A 22,293-nucleotide genomic window follows, 5' to 3' on the forward strand; every position below is an offset into this window, starting at 1 on the left:
GCGTCCGACTTCAGCTCAGGTCGCGATCTCGCGGTCCTCGAGTTCGAGCCCCACGTCGGGCTCTGGGCTGATGGCTCAGAGCCTGGAGCCTGCTTCCGATTCTGTGTCTCCCTCTCTCTCTGCCCCTCCCCCGTTCATGCTCTGTCTCTCTCTGTCCCAAAAATAAATAAACGTTGAAAAAAAATTAAAAAAAAAATACAGATGAAGACCGTGAGATCCAGATAAGCCATGTCAGTTAACCAAAGACAGACGGCTAGTATTGAGAAAACTGGAATTAGAACCCAGAACTCCGGAGCACCAACCGTCCCAGAACCAGAAAGACTTCTTCCTGGTGCCCCACACAACTTCCTACTGCTTCTAATAACTTCATGATATCACATTTTCAGTCTAAAACACCTGCATGTCTCACAAATGTGAGTATTCTTATTAAATAAGTGATTCAAAGTTGAATTATGATGGAAAACGGTTCATCAACCCCTTCCAGACCTGATGGGAAATTTATATAGCAGTGACAAGAATGAATTTGAAGGGAAGTCACACTGGTAATATACTTTAACCAAGGGACATGGAACTTGAAGGAAGAATTGCCCCACAGCTCACCGATGCTCTGTTTATTTGTTTTTGATATTTGAACGTTATATGTATATTTCATCTGTTTCTGATACACAACACCAGATGGGATATGCACACCAGTTCTGGGGGAAATGGCCGAAACAATGGGAGAGGTGACAAACGTTGAAAATTTTGGAATCAGGAAAGCAAATGGTCTGTCATAATGGCCTGAAGACATAAATGGCCCCTAAACAGGTTAAACCCTAACCATGTTTAACCTGTTTAACATTGCAGAGGGCCCCCCCAAAACTCAGGAATCGGCAGCACCCAGATACCTTCACATTTATCCACGTAGTTCCCGTTTCCTTTCTTCTTCATTCACTTTGTGTGATCGACACTTCCATCTGGCATCACTTTCATTCTGCCTGAAAGATTTCCTTTAACATTTCTTGCGGTGTGTGTCTGCTGGTGATAAATTCTGAGAGCATTTTTTTTATAAATAAAAAGCTGTTATTTCATGTTCAGTTTTGAACAGTATTGAGCTTGGTAAAGAATTCCAAGCTGGTAGTTTTTTCTGGTGGTGCCTTCCTCCACTATCCCCTGGGTTGCATTGCTTCCTAGGAGAGGTCTGCTGTCCTTCTTAAATTGTTTCTTCGTATACGTTTCTTTCTCTGCCTGCTCATTGTTTATTTTTTATTTTTATGAGTAGACTTTACTTTTTACAACAGTTTAATTTAGATAAAAGTTGAGAGGAAAACATAGAGTGTTCCCATATACCTTCCCTCTTCCCATACAGTTTTCTCTATTTTTAACATCTTGCCTTAGTATGGTACATTTGTTACCATTAATAAACCAATGTTGACACATCATTAACTAAAGTCCTTAGTTTATATAAGGGTTTATTTTTTTGTGTTGTATAGTTCTATGGGTTTTCACAGATGCATAATATCCATTACCATACCATAAAGAATGGGTTTACCACCCTAAAAATCTCCTGTAGTTCATCTACTCATTCCTCCCTCCCTGCCTGCCTCCGAGCCTCGGGCAATGATCGACCTTTTTAATGTTTCTACAGTTTTGCCTTCTCTGAGTGCTCTGTCTTTATTGTGATAAAATTTACAGAACATAAAATTTACCATTTTAACCATTTTTAAGTAAAAATTCAGTGGCATTAAATATATTCACGGTCTTGTGCAATCATCTCCACTATCCATGTCCCAGAATTTCTTCATCATTCCAAATAGAAACTCTGTACCCATTAAACAGTAACTCTTCATCCCCCCCCCCTTTCCCACACCTCCAATAACCTCTATTGTGCTTTCTGTCTCTGTGTATTTGCTTATTCTCGATACTTCATATAAGTGGGATCATATAATATTTGTGCTTTTGTGTCTGGTCGATTTCACTCATTGTTATTCACTAATGTCCTCAAAATTCACCCATGCTGGAGCATGTCTCAGAATTTCATTTCTTTTTATGATTGAATAACATTCCCCTGGATGCACATATCACATTTCTTATCCATTCATCTGTCAAACAACTAAGCTGTTTTCATCTGTTAGCTTTCGTGAATAACGCTGCTATAAACAAAGGTGTGTGAGTACTGTTTGAATTTCTACTTTCAATTCTTTGAGTCCTACGACTGTAAGTGAAATTTCTCTGGTTGCTTTTAGGATTTTTCTCTTTATCCTTGGTTTTAAGCAATTTAATTATAATGTACCTTGATATCGGTTTTTTGTTGTGGTGATGGAGCAGCTGCTGCTTGGAATTTGTGAAGTTTCCTGGATCTGTGGAATTATCCTTTTCATCAAACTCGAAAATATTTCAGCCATTATTTCTTTTTTCTGCCCCCTCTTCCCTTCTTCTTTGAAAACTTCAATTACATATATATTAGGCTGTTTGAAATTGCTTCACAGTTTATTGATGCTCTATTTATTTTTAGCTTTCTTCTGCTTTGAGTTTCATTCTGGACAGTTTCTAAGGCTATGTCTTCAAGTTTACTAATGCTTTCTTCTGAAATGTCTAATCTTCTATTAATCCCATCCAGTATATTTCTCATCTGAAACTGTAACTTTCATCTCTAGATTCTTGATTTGAATTTTTATAATCTTCCATATGTCTGATTAACACAGTCCATCTTTCCTTTATCTCCTTGAACATATAGAAATTGGTTCTAATACTTGTTTTAATGCCTTTGTCTACTAATTCTATCATCTGTTTCATTTCTGTGTCTTTCTATTGACTGATTTTTCTCCTCAATTATGAGGAGGTTATATTTTCCTGCTTCTTTGCATGCCTGATCATTTTTTATTGGATGTCAGAGATTGTGAGTATTACTTTGTTTGGTACTAGACATTTTGTAATGTCTGAAAATATGCTTGAGCTTTGTTCTGGAGTGCAGTTAAACTACTTGGGAATAGTTTCACCCTTTCATGTCTTAGATTTATGTTTGGTTAAGTAGGACCAGGCACTATTAGATTGGGGCTGATTTTGCCCCAGTACTGAGGCAAAGCTAACCTTTTTTGGGTATTCTGTTGGATGCCTTGTGAATTATGAGGGTTTTTTTTTTTTTACTTTGTTTTGTGAGAATAGGAACCATTCCTGATCCTATGTGAGCTGAGTGATTGCTCCTTCTAATCCTTTTGGGTGGTTTTACTAGGCTTGGGTGATTTCCTCACATGCTTGCACTGATCAGTTTCCCACTGAAAAACTCAAGGCGGACCTTCTGCCGATCATCAGAGCCCTATCTATGCAGTTCTCTTCTGATTCTCTGCCCTCTGAGCTTTAAGAGTATTTGCTCATTGTACTCCCAGCTCCATATCTTCAACTCAGCTTCTGCAGACATACCACAGGGTCAGAGGCAACAAGAACTGACATGGTTTCAGACCATCCTCTGGAGCACCAGCCCCCTCTGTGGCTTCTACCCCGTCCTTGACATCCATCTTCTCTTCCTGATTCCCTGTCCTATGGACTTGAAGTTCCAGCATCAGACATGGAGACCACATACTCACAGAGACTACTTAACCAGCTCCCTCAATTGTGTGGGGCTCCTTCCTCTAACAATCCCTTGATCCCCTATTCTTCTGTGTATTTTTACCCTTTTTACTATGGGTTCTACTTCTCTGGTTGAACACAGGCTAACACTCTTGGATTTTTAAACGAGCTTTGCCTGCTTCCTGGGATGGGAATAGGGCAGACTGTGTGTGGAGCCTGGCTTGGGGAAGTCAGAGCAGGAACGTCATATGCACAAGAAGCTTGCATCAAGAGGTAACCAAGGGCCACCATCAAAGAGGGGGCAGCCAAGCTTTCAAAGGGCAAAGAGTGGGGCTGAGGGGTGGAGCCAAGGGACAGTTACTAGGGGGTCAAATTCAAAACACAAAGGGCCAACCTGATGTGGAGACTACTTAAAAATAAACTCTTAAAAAAACAAAAAAGAACCAGCTTGAGTGGCTGGTGGTGACAAGGGTCACACTTGCGCCATAAAAGTGGTCAAAGTGCTCAGGGTTGAGTAGAACAGAGATTAGCTTTAGAAGCCAGTGACCCCTCCTCACTACACCCCGCACCCCATGCACCCTGATCAGGGTCTGTTTGCATCGGACAATTTGCGTATTGTATCAGTCAATATCAAGACAGGAAAACAGAAGCCACTCTGGACGGAGTAAAACAGGATGCGATGCGGCGAATCGGTTACAAACGTGTTGGCCAAACTGGAGAAGGTAAAAATGGGATGAGGACGGGGATCGTCCAGAGATCAGGAATCTGCTACCTGGACTGGAGCTGCTGCTGTGGTTTCTGGAACTCTGTCGCTGCTTTGACCGCAGTGACGTTGTTGGAAGCCGTTATCACCAGCTCCGGCTGCTGCTTCCAGTGCCACACACAGGGAGAGGCTCCTCTTCTGGTTTCCCACTGGTGCCTCCTGCTGACAGGGCTTCCCCGGTAAACAGCTCGCAGGGGAGTCTGAGAAATGCAGTTGTTGGACTCCTGGCCCCCTGCAAAATAGAAAAGAACACAGAAGGGCAGCAATGGAGCCAAATGACAGCAGCCAGCACCACACACACACACACACACACACACACACAGTGCTCTTGTTTTCCCAGACTGGCTAGAGGAAGAGGGAAGATGTCTTTGCGAGTGGGTCTATCCTGGGGAGAGACGTGGACGAAAGAGGAGGCAGCATTAAATCTGCTCCCGCCTGGTCCCACGGGGCTGATTCGGATCCATCCCGGAGCAAAATCAGAAAAGCCAGCAGCTGTTTTCTTGAAAGTCTTTGTGAGCAGAAAGCAGTCGGGCCCAAGGCACAGACTGTCAGGGATCTGTAGGGATCAAGCGTGTTGGATGGCATGCAAGTGAGCTCTGCAGCCGGACGGAGTTTGTAAAGCCCTGAGGAGCCCTGTGTTACATTGCTCGGGCTGCCTTCACAAAGCACCACAGATGGTGTGGATTAAACAAGAGACATTTCTTTTCCCACAGCTCCGGAGGCTGGATGTCCGAGATCAAGGTGCCGGCATGCCTGGCCTTCTGCCGAGGCGTCCCTCCTTGGCTTGTAGGTGGCCGCCTTCTGTGTCCTCACGGTCCTTCCTCTGTGTGTGCATCCCTGTGTGTCTCCCTCTTTCTCATTTCACAAGGACACAAGCATATTAGATTAATGACTAATGACCTCATCTTAACTTAATCACTTCTTTACAGACCTTATCTCCCCAGTCACATTCTGAGGCTCTGGGGGTTAGGACATCGATATATGAATGGGGGGTGGGGGCGAGGGGGAAGCGGAAACATTTCAGACTGCAAGTCTGGAAGTTTGCAGAGTCAGGGGACCCAGAGAAACCTCAGGAATGCCACGCTTCCTGATGGGAGCAACCCAGGTGATGCCTTCAACTTAAGAAGCACATTAGAAGCACATTAAGCACGTTAAGATTAAGAGAATGCACCAGCACTTGGGTGGCTCAGTGGGTTGAGCGTCTAACTCTTGACTTTGGCTCAGGTTATGATCCCAGGGTCGTGGGATTGAGCCCTGAGCTGGGCTCCATCCTGAGCGTGGAGTCTGCTTGAGATTCTCTCTCTTTCTCTCCCTCTGCCCCTCCCCCACGTGCACAAGCACTCTCTCTCTCTCTCTCTCAAATTAAAGAAAATTAAGAGGACGCATATGCTACTTTAGCAGAACTCACCTGACCACTGTCAGCTAATTTATAATTTTGGAGGTAGCTGAGGCCAATGCTTCTGAAACGTTCTTGTGTGTACAAATCCTGGGAGCGTGGGAGCACACAGATTCTGATTCAGTGGGTCAGGGTGAGACTCGAGATTCTGCGTTTCTACATACTCCTAGGGACCACCCGTGCTGCAGGTCTGCAAACCGTAACCATGGTAGCAAGACAGTGGGTCTCAATCCTAACCATGTGAGAATCTGGGGCGTCCCTAAAACCCCCCAGATCTGGGCTATACCTTCCACCGATGCAATCAGAATGCTGATCTCGGGGCCCGGGCATCAGCGTTCGTCAAGTTTCCCAGGCCATTCCAATGTGCAGCCGAGATGGCAGATATGTCTATTGATGAATTCCCACTACCCAAAGTGGGGAAAAAAGACAATTCCTCCAGCTGTATCTTCACCGTGCCCCCCTCCACCGGGCGGTCTTGACACCAGGTGGCCTGCAAGTGACAGCCGGTGACCCTGCATTGTTCTGGCAGTGCCAGAAACAGGGGCCGGTTCCAAGCGTGGCCCTGGGTCGCCACCAGAGACAGAGAAGCAGACCAGTTCTTAAGGACGTGGGGGAACGCTGGGGACTCCCGAAATAACTAGGGAAGAATCTGAGGAAGCTGAAGTGTCGCGTCAGCATGTCAGAGATAGGGAGTTAGCAAGATCCGGGTGTCGGTTTCATTTTTATTTTTTTTTTAACATTTTATTTATTATTGAGAGACAGAGCACGAGCAGGGGAAGGGCAGAGAGAGAGGGAAGGAGACACAAAATCCAAAGCAGGCTTCAGGCTCTGAGCTGCCAGCCCAGAGCCTGACTTGGGGCTCAAACTCATGGACTGCAAGATCATGCCCTGAGCCAAAATCAGACGTTTAACCAACTGAGTCGCCCAGGTGCCCCCAGGTGTCAGTTTTCAAGTGACTTCTTTCACATCTGCAGTCTGGTGAGATGTGGGGCATTCAGGTAACGTAGGTTCAAAGGCCGGGGCAGTAGGCAAGGCACAGGGCGATGCAGTAGGCAAGGCACAGGGAGATACGGTGGCAGGCAGAAAACCGTATGTTGTCCGAGAAACTGTGTGGCATTTGGGAGATTGGGAAGTGGTGACCAGTCACAGGCAGGCCTGAGTGCTATTGTGCTAAGTGTTCTTGTGAGTAAAAGGTCCAAAGAAGGAGCCGGTCTGGACTCATGGGGACACTAGACTGAGGGTTGTATGTCTGGGAAAGCCTAATTCCATTAGCAGCTTTCTTTCTTAGTACATTTAGGCAAAGGTTATTGGACATCCTAACATGCCCCCTGTACATGAACCTTCAGAATAAAGAATGAGATTTAACTTATGGCAAATATAAAATCATATACCAGGGTCATCTGGGTGGCTCAGTCGGTTAAGCAACTGCCTCTTGATTTCGGCTCAGGTCATGATCTCACGGTCAAGGAATCAAGCTCTGAGCTGAGCTCTGCATTGGGCTCCACCTTGGGCCCAGCGCTCTCTCTCCCTCTGCCCCTGCCCTGCTTTTTTGCTCGCGCTTTGTCTCTCTAAAGAAAAAGAAAGATCAAATACTAAGTGTACAGACTTTAACAGGAAGCCGGGTTTCCTCCCCATCTCAGTCTCCTGCCTCAGTTCCTGGTCTCTGAAGAAGCCACACCTGAGCCCCCTGAAGAGCCAGAATTTGGACAAAGCCTGACACTGTTGTAAGCCAGGGTTAGCCAAGAGCAAGTTGTAGTAATTAAATTTAAAAAAAATTTTTTTCAACGTTTTTATTTATTTTTGAGACAGAGAGAGACAGAGCGTGAACAGGGGAGGGGCAGAGAGAGAGGGAGACACAGAATCGGAAACAGGCTCCAGGCTCCGAGCCATCAGCCCAGAGCCCGACGCGGGGCTCGAACTCACGGACCGCGAGATCGTGACCTGGCTGAAGTCGGACGCTTAACCGACAGCGCCACCCAGGCACTCCAATAATTAAATTTTAAAATGCCTTTTGATCCTTTCCTCAAACCTTCCTGCCCCACCCCATTTTTACCCCTGTGATCCTAAAAACAAGAGAGACAAAAGGAAATGGAAAGAAGAAAAAAATGACTATGCTCCTTCCATAGGTCCTGTTTGAGGTCTGTCCTGTTATGAATTGTGTCCCCCCCAAAACTCGTATGTTGAAGTTCAACCCCCAGCATCCCAGAACATGACTGTATTTGGAGATAGGGCCTTTAAAGGGCTCATTAAGTTAAAACATAAAATGATCAGTGGGCCGTAATCCAATGATTTGTGTCCTATGGAGATTAAGACAGACTCGTGCAGACAGAGGACCATGTGAGGACCCAGGGAAAGGACGGCCGCTTGCAAGCCGAGGAGAGAGGGCTCAGAGGAAACTTGACATCTTGATCTCAAGCCTCTTAGCCTCCAGAATTTTGAGAAAACGAATTTCTGTTGTTGAAACCACCCAGCACGCAGCACTTTGCTACGGAAGCCCGAGCAAACTCATCTACTCCCCAACCACAGATCAGCCTGGGATTGGGACACATGGTAAAACAGCAGGATGTGGAGGTTGGGGCTGGTCTTTCTCGTTGTGAAACTAGTTTGCAACTGTCAAATAAGACTTGTTTTTATTACCGAAAGCAATCTAAATGCTGCAGGCCCCGCAGGAGACACTGTCAAGGGGCAGGAAGCACAACGCAGAGCTGGTCTGATGGCAGTGCTGGAGGAGATACAAGTCGTTTCCCGTTTGGACCCCACAGAGTTCAGCCCGTTCAATAAACCCAATACACTCAGCATAGTTTCGTGTCCTCTGTTGGCCTCTTTTCTCTTCGGAGTCTTTCTTCTCTAATGATATCTTTTTGAAATCCTTTTGCTCAATGTTTTTCGGATTCTCAGAATTCTTTTAAAGAGAAATAATTCTTTTGAAGATCTTCCATGTTAGGATCTCAGTGTTTTTATTCCACTTCTAAATGTTTAGTGTCCAGCCATCATAGAATGAATAGGACTTTGCATCTCAAGATATTTTTTCATGAGTAATGTCCTATGGCAGTGTGGTCTCTCAGGCTTATTTAAAGCCCTTGTGTATTGAACCATGAATTCAATTTACAGAGCCACTTCAGGTATGAATCATCTATATGAATCTGGCCACTCTCCGCCATGAAGAAACAATGGGACTAGCTCAACGATGATCGCTCTATTTCCCGGATGAAACACATCCTGGGCCACAGCAGTTAAGACTCTTCTATTATGAACAACCGATTTGGGTTAGCTCCTTAAAGGGAGTGGGGAAGAATTGTACTGGGAAACACTGAATTCTTAATCATTCGTAAGAATTAAGGAGCCAAGCCTTAGGAGAGATAAACTCCAGGAGCACAGGGAGCAGGAATGCACCGAACCTTTCCTTGTGGGTTACATTCTTGTGACTCAGCTCTACTGACTTTCAGACTCCGCTTCTTTGCTCAAATACACACAACGGACTATCACTGAACCATAAAAAAAAAAAAAAAAAAAAAAGGAAATTGTGACACGTGCTAAACGATGTGGCTAAACCTTGAAGACATTATGCTCAGTGAAATCAGCCAGACACAATAGGACAAATACTCTAGGATTCCACTTATATGAGGTACCCCACAGTGGTAAGATTAGTAGAGACATAAAATAGAATGGGTCGGGGCGGGACGGGGAGGCGGGGGTGGGGCGGGCGGGGGGAGAGTGAAGAGTTGTTGCATGGGTCCGGATGTTCAGTTTGGGAAGATGGGAGTTCTAGAGGCAAATCGGGGTGGTGGTTGTGCAAGAATGTGAATGTGCTTCATGTTGCTGGAGTGTACACTTACATATGGTAAAAAATATTAAAAAAGCAAAAAGAAAGGAAAAGAAGAAAGACGAGAAAGAAAAAGAAAAGAAAGAGAAATGGTTACTAAGAGACCAAATCACAACTCTGATTCTGATGCCAGGAGCTAATCCCACTCCAGAGACTACAGGCTCGTGACTCCATTATCAAATAGACAGAGCAGACCCTAAGAAACAGGCAACAGGGGTTGATTCGCCCAGGAAGAGAATTGATGTTGGGTGATGACTGGATGCATAACCCGACATTGATAACTGGGTGCTCATCGTCAGGATTGGATAGTAAATTCTACCAAACATTTTAGAAAGAAATAATATCAATTCTACACAAGTTCTTTCAGAGACTGAGGAGAAAATACTTCAAAATGTATCAGATAAAACCAATGTCATGTGGCTATTAAACCAAAGACATTGCAAGTAAAGAAAAGTCAGGTCAGTATTTCTCATGAACACAGATATAAAAATTCTAAATAAAAGTTTGGCAAATTGAATCAAACAATGTAATGGAAGGATAGATAATACATTGGGGCAGTGTATCCCAGGAAGGCAAAGTTGGTTCAACATTTGAAAATCAATCTATGTAATCTATGTAATCCATCATATTAACAAATTTTCAACTAAAAAGCATAAAGTCATCTCAATAAAGATAAAACATTTGAAAAAAGATCCAATATATATTCCTGATTTTAAAAAAAAACCTCAGGAAACAAAGAATACAAAGGAATTTCCTTAACCTTATAAAGAATATTTATAAAAATCTTGCAGATGACATATTTAACAGTAAAAACTAAATGTCTTCCTCATAATATCAGGAACATGATAAAGATTTCTGTTCTCTCTGCTTCTATTCAACAGTGAACTACAGATTCCAGCCAATGTGATAAGGCATGAAAAAGAAATAAAGGCACAGAGGTTGAAAAGAAAGAAATTAAATTATTTTTATTTGCAGACAAACTAATTGTCTAGAAAGAAAACCTAATGGGATCTGAGGTGCTTGGATGTGTCTGTTGGTTAAGCATCTGACTCTTGATTTCTGCTCCAGTCATGATCTCATGGTTGTAAGATTGAGCCCCATCTCAGGTTCTACACTGAGTGTGGACCCTGCTTGGGATTCTCTCTCTTGCTCTCTCCCTGCCACCCTTCTCTAAATAAATAAATATTCTTTTTTAAAAAATTCAGTGGGATCTACAAAAAGCTACTGAAACAAGCAAGATTAGCAACATTGCAAGATCCACATGCAAAGATCAACTGTGTATCTAAACCCTAATAACAAAGTAAAACTTTTTAAACAATCCCACTTAAAATAACATCAAAAATACAAAAAAGAGGAAAATAGGACAAAAATAAAATATCTGTACATTAAAAATCTACATGCTCTGCCCTCAAGTGGAATATAACTCTTCACTCCTTAAGGAGTATGAGACATGCGTGACAACTTTTTTACAAAGAGTACGTAAAGAAGGAAAAAGTACGTGAGAAGTACGTAAAGTACTTAAAGTACAAAAAGTACGTAAAGAAGGAAAAAATAACTTCACAGTAGAAAAACCTGAAAAACACAGCCTCAACCAGGTGATCGATATTCACATCAACAGTGATAAGTCAGGCTGACAGAGTATACCCTTCGTGTGATGTGATGAGATAAACGTGATGAAATGTAATGAAATGTGATAAATGTGATGAAAATGACACTTTACCTCTGTGGCCATCCTCCCAAAACCAGTAAGCCCAGTCTCATCATGAGAAAAACATCAGACAAATCCCTCCTGAGGGACTTGCTTCAAAGTAACCGACCAGCACGCTTCAAAACTATCAAGATCATCAAAAACAAGGAAAGTCCGCGAAATTATCATGGCTAAGAGGTGCCTCAAGAGACAAGACAACTTGCCTCTCTAGAAGAGATCTCATATAAAAGGCACATCAGGTTAAAAACTAAGGAAAGATGAGTAAAATATGGGCTTTAGTTACTAATAATGTATCAGTATTGGTTTATTAAGTGTTACAAAATGTTTCATACTTACTGAAGATATTAATGTTAGGAGAACCTGCCATGGGGCATGGCAAATCTCTGTACTGTCTTCACAATTTTTCTGTATCTCTGAAACTATTACAAAGGAAAAATAGATTTAAAATAAAAGCCCACATGCTGCAAGTAATTTTATAAAAGCCTTAAAAAATGGAGAGATATACCATTTTATGGATTGGTAAGCTCAAGGTTGTTAAAATGTCAATTCTCTCCCATATTGACCCACTACACAATCCTAATCAGGCTTTTTCTGTAAAAACTGGCAAACTCATTCTAAAGTTCCTATGAAAACACAACAAATTTGAGAAAGGAGAACAGATTCTCAGGACAAACACTGATTTTGAGACTTCTCAAGATGGTGAAATACTGGCGCCAAGATACGTAAATAGGACAATGCCACAGAGTATGAAGTCCAGAAACAGGTCCACGCGCATATGGACATCTGCTTTTTAATGGAAGTACAAAGGCATTTCCGTGGAGAATGGAAAGACAATCCCACAGTACGGGGAGAAAATCGTTGCAAGATACATTTTTGATAAAAACTTGAATGCAGAATAATTTTTTTTAATTTTATTTTATTTTTAAACTCTCAAAAATTGATACGATGAAGTGCCAAAGAAGGTATACAGACTGAAAACAAGCATATGGAAAGATGTTTCGACATTATGCATCACTGAGGAAATACAATTTAAATATTAAAAAGACTGATCCTACCACATGTCGGTTAGGGGAAGAAGCATCTAGAACTCTCATACACTACCGGTGGAAATTGTAGAATAGTTTGGCGATTTTTTTGTTTTTTAAGTGAAACATGCCATGTGATCTAGCCATTCCATTCCTAGGTATTTACATACAGAAGCTTATGCCCCTACAAAGACTGTACCCGGAAGGTCACAGCAGTTTTGTTTTGTTTTTATAAATTTTCTTTTAACGTTTATTTTTGAGAGGGACAGAGACAGAGTGGGAGCGGGGGAGGGGCAGAGAGTGAGGGAGACACAGAATCCTAAGCAGGCTCCAGGCTCCGAGCCATCAGCACAGGGCCCGATGCAGGGGCTCGAACCCACAAACCGCGAGATCATGACCTGAGCCGAAGATGGAGCCACTGTGGCGCCCCCGTCACCGCAGTTTTTATTGTAGTAACAAAAGAGAGGAAATAGTCCAAATGGTTGTCAACAAGTGAGGATAAACAACTTATCTATGCAAGATAACACCATCCAGCAATGAAAGGGAATGAGCTATTGATATACACAACAACATAGATGAATATAAAAGTAACTATACTAAGAGAAAGAAGCCAGATGAGAAGAAAGAATCCAGGGAAAACGAATCATACATCCTATAGGATTCCGTTTGTATGACATTCTGGATCTTGCAAATTAGCTGATGTCAACAGAAAGCAGATCAATGGTTGCCTGGGAATAGGGATTGAAGGCAGAGAGGGAAGGGGGAGAGAAATTAAACAGGCACAATGAAACATGGGGGCATATGCTCCTTATCTTTATTATGGTGATGGTTTCATAAAAGCATACATGTGTTTAAACATCAAATTGGACACTATAAATACGTGTAACTTAGTATATGTCGATTATACCTCAATGAAGCTGTTCAAACACTAACAGAATTTTTAAATATTTTTTAAAGCAAATGATGATTTAGGGAAACATTTGCCAATACATTACAGAAAAGGGGTAATTATCTGCACAAAAAAGCTTCATACAAATCAATGGGAAAAAATAAGCACTATAAATTTTAAATGAGCAAATGACATGAATATGCAATTCACAAGGGCTAAGCACAAATGGTTAATAAAAATATAAGAAACATTTACCCAAGAAATATAAATAGCACAAAAACAGAATTCTCTTGCCTACCAGACTGGCAAATACGATTTTTAAAGTTATTATATTCAGTGTTAATGAGGATGTGAGGGCACTCAGATAAACACTCTCTGAAGGTTATTTGACAATGTATACCACCCCCAAATACATTACACTTTTTTAGAATGGAGTACTAACTGACCATTAAAACTGACATTACTGGGGCACCCCTGTGGCTCAGTCACTTAAGCATCCTACTTTGACTCAGGTCACGATCTCACAGTTCACGAATTCGAGCCCCTCATTGGGCTCTCTGATCTCAGCACAGAGTCCATTTCAGATCCTCTGTTCCCACCACCCCCGCCTCTCCCCCACTCATGATCTCTCCCTTTCTCTCTCAAAAATAAAGAAACATTAAATAAATAAATAAATAATAAAATAAAAATGACATTACTAAAAAATATTTCTGTGCAATTTGAGGGAGGGGGAATATAAGAATATACATACCAAAATGTATTGCCTTCTTTGTGCTTTATGTTTTTTAGATATCTTTTTACATTTAACATGCATTACTATTGGTTTTAAATCCTCATTTTAAAATGCTGACTTGTTCATGTTCCATTGATTTAGAGAGTTAAGCCTTTGTATAAGCAGCTAATGTTATCATTATCTATCCCTATATATCCCATGTGTATGTATATATATATACACACATATATATGTATCCCATATGTATATGTATCCCATATATATATGTATCCCATATATATAAGGGGGAGATATACATACATATATATGTATCCCATATATATATATATATATATATATGTGTGTATCCCATATATATATATGTATCCCATATATATATGTATCCCATATATATATGTATCCCATATATATATATGTATCCCATATATGTATATGTATCCCATATATATGTATGTATCCCATATATATATGTATCCATATATATATATGTATCCCATTTTTATATATATGTATTCCATATGAAATCATGTTATCATATAACAGCTATCCCTGTTATAACACCTTGAGTCACTTAAAATACAACTGTGAAGAGAACATTTCTCCAACACTTGGCTATAGAGTGGAAAGACCATGCTTTCTGGACTATCCTAAATAACAAGGTGTGGATCCATATCCCTGTATGTCAGGCATAAGAAGAAAGCCAAATCTGGGCATGGGACCAGGAACTTAGAACAGGAAGGAACAAAATGAAGTATGGTAACCACTTTGACCAGTCACTGGAACTTTACCTGTACTGATAGAAGAGAGAAAGAGAGAGAGAGAGAGAGAGAGAGAGAGAGAGAGAGAGAGACATCACAGGACATCAACATGAAACAATCAAAACAGGCTACAAAACGGGGCGCCTGGGTGGCTCAGGCGGTTGAGCATCCAACAGGTCACGATCCCACGGTTGGTGGGTCCAAGCCCCACGTCGGGCTCTGTGTGGACGGCTGGGAGCCTGGAGCCTGCTTCAGATTCTGTGTCTCCCTCTCGCTCTCTGCCCCTCCCCCACTCACGTTCTGTCTCTCTCCCTCTCTCAGAAATAAATACACATTAAAAAATATTTAAAAAACAAAACAGGCTACAAGAGGAAATGAAGAGCCCAACTCCTGTTGGCTAGACAGCACTGCTAAAAACAAGCCACCCCTAACAGAAAGCCCATCCTACTTAACGGGGGGACTTGAGGCTTTGGCCCCTAGTAGTCAACTTTTTTAGCGGCTCTTGTTAATTCTCCACGTCACTTGGTATTAACACATAAGGCTCCAAACTCTCGGAGTCATCCAGCGCTCTCCTCAGAGACCCAACACGCCTCCAGCTATCGTGGGCTGGCTGCCTGTTTAGGAAGCGGTTGTGCCCTCACTTCCGGGTTGAGTTCTCTTCACTTTCCAGGCTCTGGTTTCCAGGGGTCAGAGGCTTGCTCTTGCACAGCTTGTGCGCTGCCGCCACCTAGGGGAGAAATTGTGCAATCGGCCAGAGCTGGGTTCTCACAGGCTTCGTTCCGAAGTCCTCAACAGATATTTTGTCAACTGAGGCCATCATGTCTTAGGCCTGTCATCCAGGAGGAAAGGGTGTGGCAAGAGCAGACAGGACCCCATGTGAAAGTGGAATTAAGCAGTTTTTTAAGGAGGATTCACACCCAGCACAGAGCCCAACACGGGGCTTGAACTCACGACGCTGAGGTCAAGACCAGAGCTGAGATTAAGAGTCGGATGCTTGGGGCGCCTGGGTGGCGCAGTCGGTTAAGCGTCCGACTTCAGCCAGGTCACGATCTCGCGGTCCGTGAGTTCGAGCCCCGCGTCGGGCTCTGGGCTGACAGCTCAGAGCCTGGAGCCTGTTTCAGATTCTGTGTCTCCCTCTCTCTGCCCCTCCCCCGTTCATGCTCTGTCTCTCTCTGTCTCAAAAAAATAAATAAACGTTAAAAAAAGAAAAAAAGATGGACAGGTGGCAATGAGGAAGAGGAAGGGCAGTAATAATTCCAGTGGAGTAATCCTTTGTGGAAATTATAGCCTTTCAATAAGAGGCCCCATGTCAGGTTTTTAAATGAGTTACTAAGACCTGACAGAAACTTCTTGTAGAATAAACAGAAGGACCAGAGAAACAGGATATCTGGTCACCTTGGTCCTAAAACAGTTTACATAAGAAGCTCAAGTTCAGGGGCACCTGGGTGGCTCAGTTAAGTGTCCGACTCTTGGTTTCGGCTCAGGTCATGATCTGGAAGCTTGGTGAGTTTGCCCTTGTGAAGAAAGACACACAGGAGAGCCAATGTTTCTGACCAGGAACAGCCATGCTGGAATTTGCATACATTTGGATGAAAACGAACAGTGGCTGCGTTAGCCACTAAGATTTGAAGGTGGTTTGTTCCAAAAAGCCTACAATGTAGTTTGAGAGATAAGACCGGCACCCCAGGAAAATGGCAGATATAGCCAGCACTTAAAAAATGCTTATGATGAGCCTTGGGTTGTCCTCAGCACTTCACATATAATAACCTCTTCGATCCTCACTGTGAACGTCCGTGGTGGGAAATACTGATTATCCTTAATCTTCGGTTGAGGCAGCTGGGACACAGGGTGCTCAAGTCCCTTGCTCAAGGGCACACAGCTAGTAAGCGGCGCATCTGGGATCTGAACCTGGATCAGCCAGGCCCCAGAGTCTACGTTCTTGAATACTGTGCTGTCTGCTTCGCAATACAATTCAAGTGACATTTATTCAGCATCTATTTGTGCAAGAAACCATGCTAAATGCCGTGGGGGTTGAATAAAACACGTCTCTCTCTCCTTCAGGGGCTGATAATTACACACAAGGGAAAATTGAGAAGGATCTACTAAGTAATACTGAGTATTGAGTACTGAGTACCGAGTACTGATAACGTAAGAGGCCAAAGAAGGGAGAGCTGACAGTGCGGTGAGGGTAGAAAGAACCAACACCTGTTGAGCACTCAGTGGGCACCAGTGAGTTTTCACAGGCACGAACACATTCACGCCTTACCACAACCATAGGAAGTATGCACGGTTTTCATCCCCCCTCCCACAAAGCAGGAAACGGACACAGAATTTCAATGCCTTGCCCACTCACTCAGCTGGGAGATGGCTATGTTAGGAGGTACCCCCACACAGCCCGGCGGCAGAGCCCACGTGTTCACCCACTAGTCTGTCGCCTCTCGTGACTCCGCAAAAAGAGCCCAGGCTGAGGCTCCCAGATTTGAGATTTTGCCGTTTCCGGAAATAGGAGGCTGGGCTCCATTCCTACCCGCCCTTAGTATCGGTTTCCTCATCCATAAAACGAAGCTACCGATTTCTCCTTTGCTCACCAAATTATACTTCCGATTGGTATGATGGATGTTATGATCATTACTAGTATTGTCATTAGCTACTGAGGCAAACAAAAGAATAGAGAAGCACGAAACACGCAAGGGTGTGCAACCGTGCCACACAATGTCTTAGAGGGTCTGTCAGTTACAAGCAGTAACTCGGTCTTGACTGAGTCAGCTAAAGGTGCATAAGCCCAGTGGCAATGTTTCTTTATTGTTTTGTCGGGAGGCTTTCCATCAGTGCCAGTTTTCCCGGCTTGCTCCCAGGAAACTCCCCCCCCCCACAGTTCTACTGTTGTAGAACCTGCTAACGTTGGGTCATTCGCTCCGTCCTGTTCTACCTCCTGTGTTTGCGCCAGCAAGGCTCACTGAACATTGTTTGCTGTATCATTTGCTCCAGATCTTTACATGCTTCGGAGAGGAGCGCCTGTATAAGAACAAGGGGGAAAAGTCCTTGTTGTTCTTGCTGCCATGGACCATCTCCCACAAGCATCATTCCAAAGCATTATTTTGCAAAAGCTCCCGTTCACACCAGGCATGGGGGTGGGACGGACCAAAGGAAGTGAAGGGGGCAGGCATGTCTGGGAAATCAGAAGGAGAGTAGTCTGGCTGACGCAGAGATTTCATTTAGGTAATGTGAAGAATTTAGTGAAAGCAAACCTAAGAAACACAAGGTTCAAACCGGCATAGACCTTGGAGGAGAAACTAGTTTTTGCAACCCAAGCAGCTCCTGTTAACCTCTACTCATGTGCCAGCCAGCCTCAGTACGGGGTCTGTACCTGATGGGATTTATTGGACAATTGATTGTACAGCTTCATCCCAACCTTTTCCCAGACATTCTGCTTTCCGCAGTGAGCCTCTGCTCCTGGCTGGGGAGAACCAGTCAAAAACGCAATTGAAATCAGGGAAAAGGGCTATGAGAAAAGACACCGAGGACATTGGGTAGACTCCCCTCAGCCTTCTTTCTCCTTTTCTCTTCTCCAGCAGCTAAGCCTGGGTCTTGCCAACTCCTTTAAAATGTAACCAAGGGAACATGTACATCTGGCCCTTGAATGAGATGGCAGCAGGCTCAGTTAAGTTCAGAGCGATTTTGATTACATTCATGAGACAGATGATGTGATAAAATGAAGAATAGTAATATAAAGAAGACATAGTCCCAAGGAACTTAATAAAAAATGGGTAAACGATGTGAACAGCCATTTTACACACACACACACACACACACACACACACACAGATATAAATACATGACTTTTAAAAAGATACAAATACAGGAATAATAAATACAAGAAAAAATATTCAATATCACCTCTAGAATGGTGAAATGTAAAAGTCTGATTTTTTCAAGTGTTGATGAGGATATAGAACCTCTGGAATTCTCATAGAGAGCCAACAATATGAGTGTGATGGTACAACCACTCTGGAAAATAGTTGGGCAATTTCTTGGGAAATTAACCATGCACCTACATCATGACCCCAAACTCCACTCCTAAGTATCTCTACTAAACATATGGAAACATGTGTCCACGAAAGTCAGTGTGAAATGCACAGCGGCTTTATTCACAAGAGCCAGAAACCAGAAACAACTCAAACATCCACCCACTGGTTAATGGACACATTGTGATATTTCTATAGGATGGAATGCTTCTCCTATTGAGGGGAAAGACAAAAAGCCGGACACAAAAGAGTACATACTTTATGATTTGATGTCTATGGAATTCTAGAACAGGCAAAACTAAACGATGGTGTTAGAAAGTAGGAGACGGGTTGCCCCAGGCTGGGGCTGGGGTATTGTGGCGGAGGCTAACTAGAAAAGCATTTAAGGAAACTTTCTGGGTGATGGAAATGTTCTTCAATGGAGCATTGGCTGCATGGGGGTATACATCTAGAAAAATCAAGGAATCGTACACTTAAAGCCTGCACCATTTTTTGTCTCTATACCTCAGTCAAGAAAAGTTAAGACAAACACAAATGGATGCAATAGAACCACTTAAGAGATTCTTTAGTTATCTAGAATAATAATAATAATAATAATAATAATAAATAATGGTGGTGGTTGAAAGTAAGGACGAAGAAGTTCTGCAGATTTGAGAGACACCGAAGAGGTAGAATTAACAGGCCTTGGAGATACTTTATATAGGATGGGTGAAGGATAAGTAGGACTTGAAGATGGCCACTGGAGTTTTGGTTCGAAACGTGTCTCTCAGTTTCATGAAACACTGAAGCTAAAGCAGATTCGCGAAGGAAAGAAGACGAAAAGGCCCATATTCTTTTACACGTGCTTGTGCTTTGACCACAAACTACACAAAGAAGGTTTGAGTAACAGTGGGACACGCGGATTTGACTGGGAAGAGAAGTCGTTATCACACAACCTCTTGAGAGCCGTTATCGCATAGGTGGAAAGTGAGCTGTTGAAGAAGAGACTGCCGGGGCGCCTGGGTGGCGCAGTCGGTTAAGCGTCCGACTTCAGCCAGGTCACGATCTCGCGGTCCGTGAGTTCGAGCCCCGCATCAGGCTCTGGGCTGATGGCTCAGAGCCTGGAGCCTGTTTCCGATTCTGTGTCTCCCTCTCTCTCTGCCCCTCCCCCGTTCATGCTCTATCTCTCTCTGTCCCAAAAATAAATAAACGTTGAAAAAAAAAATTAAAAAAAAAATAAATAAAAGAAGAGACTGCCTAGGGAGAGAATGAGGAGCAAAGTGATATAAAAGGACTTTATGTGATGGAGCCCTGAGGGATTCCAAATGCTGAGTCAAGTGGTGAAGAAATGGCTGGCAGAGATAGAAAGAAAATAAGGCAAGTGACACCAGCATTAAAGAAAGAAAGGAGACGTCAGTCACACCAAGCTCTCCCAAGAGGTCAGGTTAAGACAAACATGGAAAATCTCCCTTAAATTTAGTAACAGGGAGGTCATTTTGTGGTCCATTCGGGATCTGAACAGGTTAAGCAGTAAATGGGAGGTGGAAAAGTGGATCCAGTGAATCTAGGTACCACAGTCAAGACAATTGGCTCTGAAGGGGGGGGGGGGGGGAAGAAGAGAGTGACATCAGAAGGCACATGTAGAGAGTTAGGGGAGGGCTTTACATAAAAAAGATATTTGAACATGTTTTGGTGTTGATAAAATTAGCCAGTAGAGAGAGAGAAAGAGATCAAAAATATATAGATACCATTTTCTAGAAGGTGGAGGCAGCTGGCACAGGTAGAGGGGCTTGACTTAGATAAAATGTGGGACTGGAGAGGAAGACAGGGTGAGTGGGTGTAGCTACAGAAAGTTTTAGTCATCTAGTAAAGAGATGTCAAAGATAAATAAACATTTTTTTAAGGGGGACACCCAGGTGGCTCAGTCGGTTAAGCGTTTGGCTCTTCATTTCAGCTCTGGTCATGATTTCATGGTTTGTGGGTTCAAGCCCCGTGTCGGGCTCTGCACTGACAGCTCAGAGCCTGCCGGGGATTCTCTCTCCCTCTCTCTCTGTCCCTCCCCCCTCACGCATGCTCTCTCTCTCTCAAAATAAGTAAATAAACATTACAAAAGAGAGAGAGGGGGGCGCCTGGGTAGCTCAGTCAGTTAAACATCCGACTTCAGCTTAGGTCCTGATCTCACAGCTTGTGAGTTCGAGCCCCCCCCCCCCCCCCCCCCCCCCCCATATTCCTGGAAATTGTTCCCAGGTCAGTGTGCAGTTGGAGACAGTGACCAGGCTTTTCTCAGAAGAGCAACCTGCCTAGTTGTGCAATCTTCTCTAGCAGAATTCTGTGGTCCGTGCCCCAATTATAGAGAAGGATGGTTGGGTTCATCTAGGGTCATGGTTTGACAAAGAGGACACCATGAAAGGAGAAAGGGTCAAGGAATTACGACGTTGGCCAGGGAAGAATGAAATGATACACCATGGAACCTAAGTAGGATAGGGAAGGAAGACAGGAGGAAGCTGGTGGATGGAGAAGACAGATGGCAGTGATGGACAGGGAGACTTAGTGCTGGCAAAGCACAGGAGCATTGGATGTATTTGAACAGCAAGCCAAAAGGGCCAGAGGATTTGTTGGAGAGGAAATGTCTACACTAGCGATTTCCACAAATAGAGTGTTTGGGGGAATGAAAGGGCCCAGCAAATGGGAAGCTAAGGTAGAGAAGGGACCACATGACTGGAGGTCTACCATACTGGGCGGGCCATCTCCACGAATGTTGAAGTGACTCCTAGCGACAACAGGAGCTGTGCCGGAAGCAAAGCTGCACCGTGCTTTGACGCCAAAGTCTTCAATAAATCAGAAGTGTCTCTGAGTCAGCAGATTACAGGAGCAAGAGGGGTGTGAGAGCAGCAGAGCCGAACAGCAGAGGATGAAGTTTAGAGGCTTGAGCAACACATCAACCCCCTGCCGCGCTGGACGATGTGGGGAGTGAGATACAGAGAAACTTCCGCTTGAGAAGATGACGGATGAAATTTCATCCCTAGAAGAGGGAACCAGGTTTTCTTTTAAAGCAAACGTGTAGGGGAGACTGTTAAGTGAAGACGGCAGTGTACGGAATTCTATGAGTGAGTGTGTTGGTCAGGAAACACATAGGTAGAGTATGGGAGTGGAGGTTTGGTCAAGGGGAAGAAGCACAGAAGAAGACAGATGCCCAGGACCGCTTTTGGGTGGCAACTGAGAAAAGAATGGAAGACTGGATGGTCCCCTGTTGCGCACTGGTCCCCGGGCTTCCTAGAATCCAGCCACGGCCGGGAGTTGGGGGCCGGCAGCTGGGGGTGGGCCACGAATTCCCATTCCTCATGCTCTGGCGCGAGGCATGGACTCCTAGGAGCAACTAAACAGCATTCAGGAGATTCTTCACCTGGAGGCAGTTGTCCTCGTCCTTTGGAGCTGGGGCTCTGGATCAGGACAGAGTGGTGCAGGGGCTGGTGGCGGTCAGGGCTGCTATGGTTGGGAACCCAGAGCTGGGTTTGTTCAATAGGTACAATTTGGGGACACGGGTCCAAGGAAATTGAGGGAACTAATGACAGAGTTCAGATGCCTGCCATGGGGTCCTGGTGGGTTGCTAGGGGGCAGGCTAATGGCCAGAGGACAACCAAGTCATGA

General features: G+C 43.8%; 2 long non-coding RNA genes across 2 annotated transcripts; both read right to left on the reverse strand.

Moving 5' to 3' along the window:
- Positions 1-596: 596 nt before the first annotated feature.
- Positions 597-21,282, reverse strand: LOC121039825 (uncharacterized). Its single transcript, XR_005795013.1, has 2 exons — positions 21,234-21,282; positions 597-799 (listed from the first exon to the last, which is right to left on the reverse strand). It is a non-coding gene; the product is annotated as an uncharacterized LOC121039825 (long non-coding RNA).
- On the reverse strand, positions 2,790-10,278 carry LOC121039826 (uncharacterized). Its single transcript, XR_005795014.1, has 2 exons — positions 8,343-10,278; positions 2,790-4,541 (listed from the first exon to the last, which is right to left on the reverse strand). It is a non-coding gene; the product is annotated as an uncharacterized LOC121039826 (long non-coding RNA).
- Positions 21,283-22,293: the final 1,011 nt, after the last annotated feature.

The sequence above is a fragment of the Herpailurus yagouaroundi genome, unplaced genomic scaffold, assembly GCF_014898765.1.
Source record: "Herpailurus yagouaroundi ecotype Mexico unplaced genomic scaffold, PumYag 181, whole genome shotgun sequence".
Taxonomy (NCBI): domain Eukaryota; kingdom Metazoa; phylum Chordata; class Mammalia; order Carnivora; family Felidae; genus Herpailurus; species Herpailurus yagouaroundi.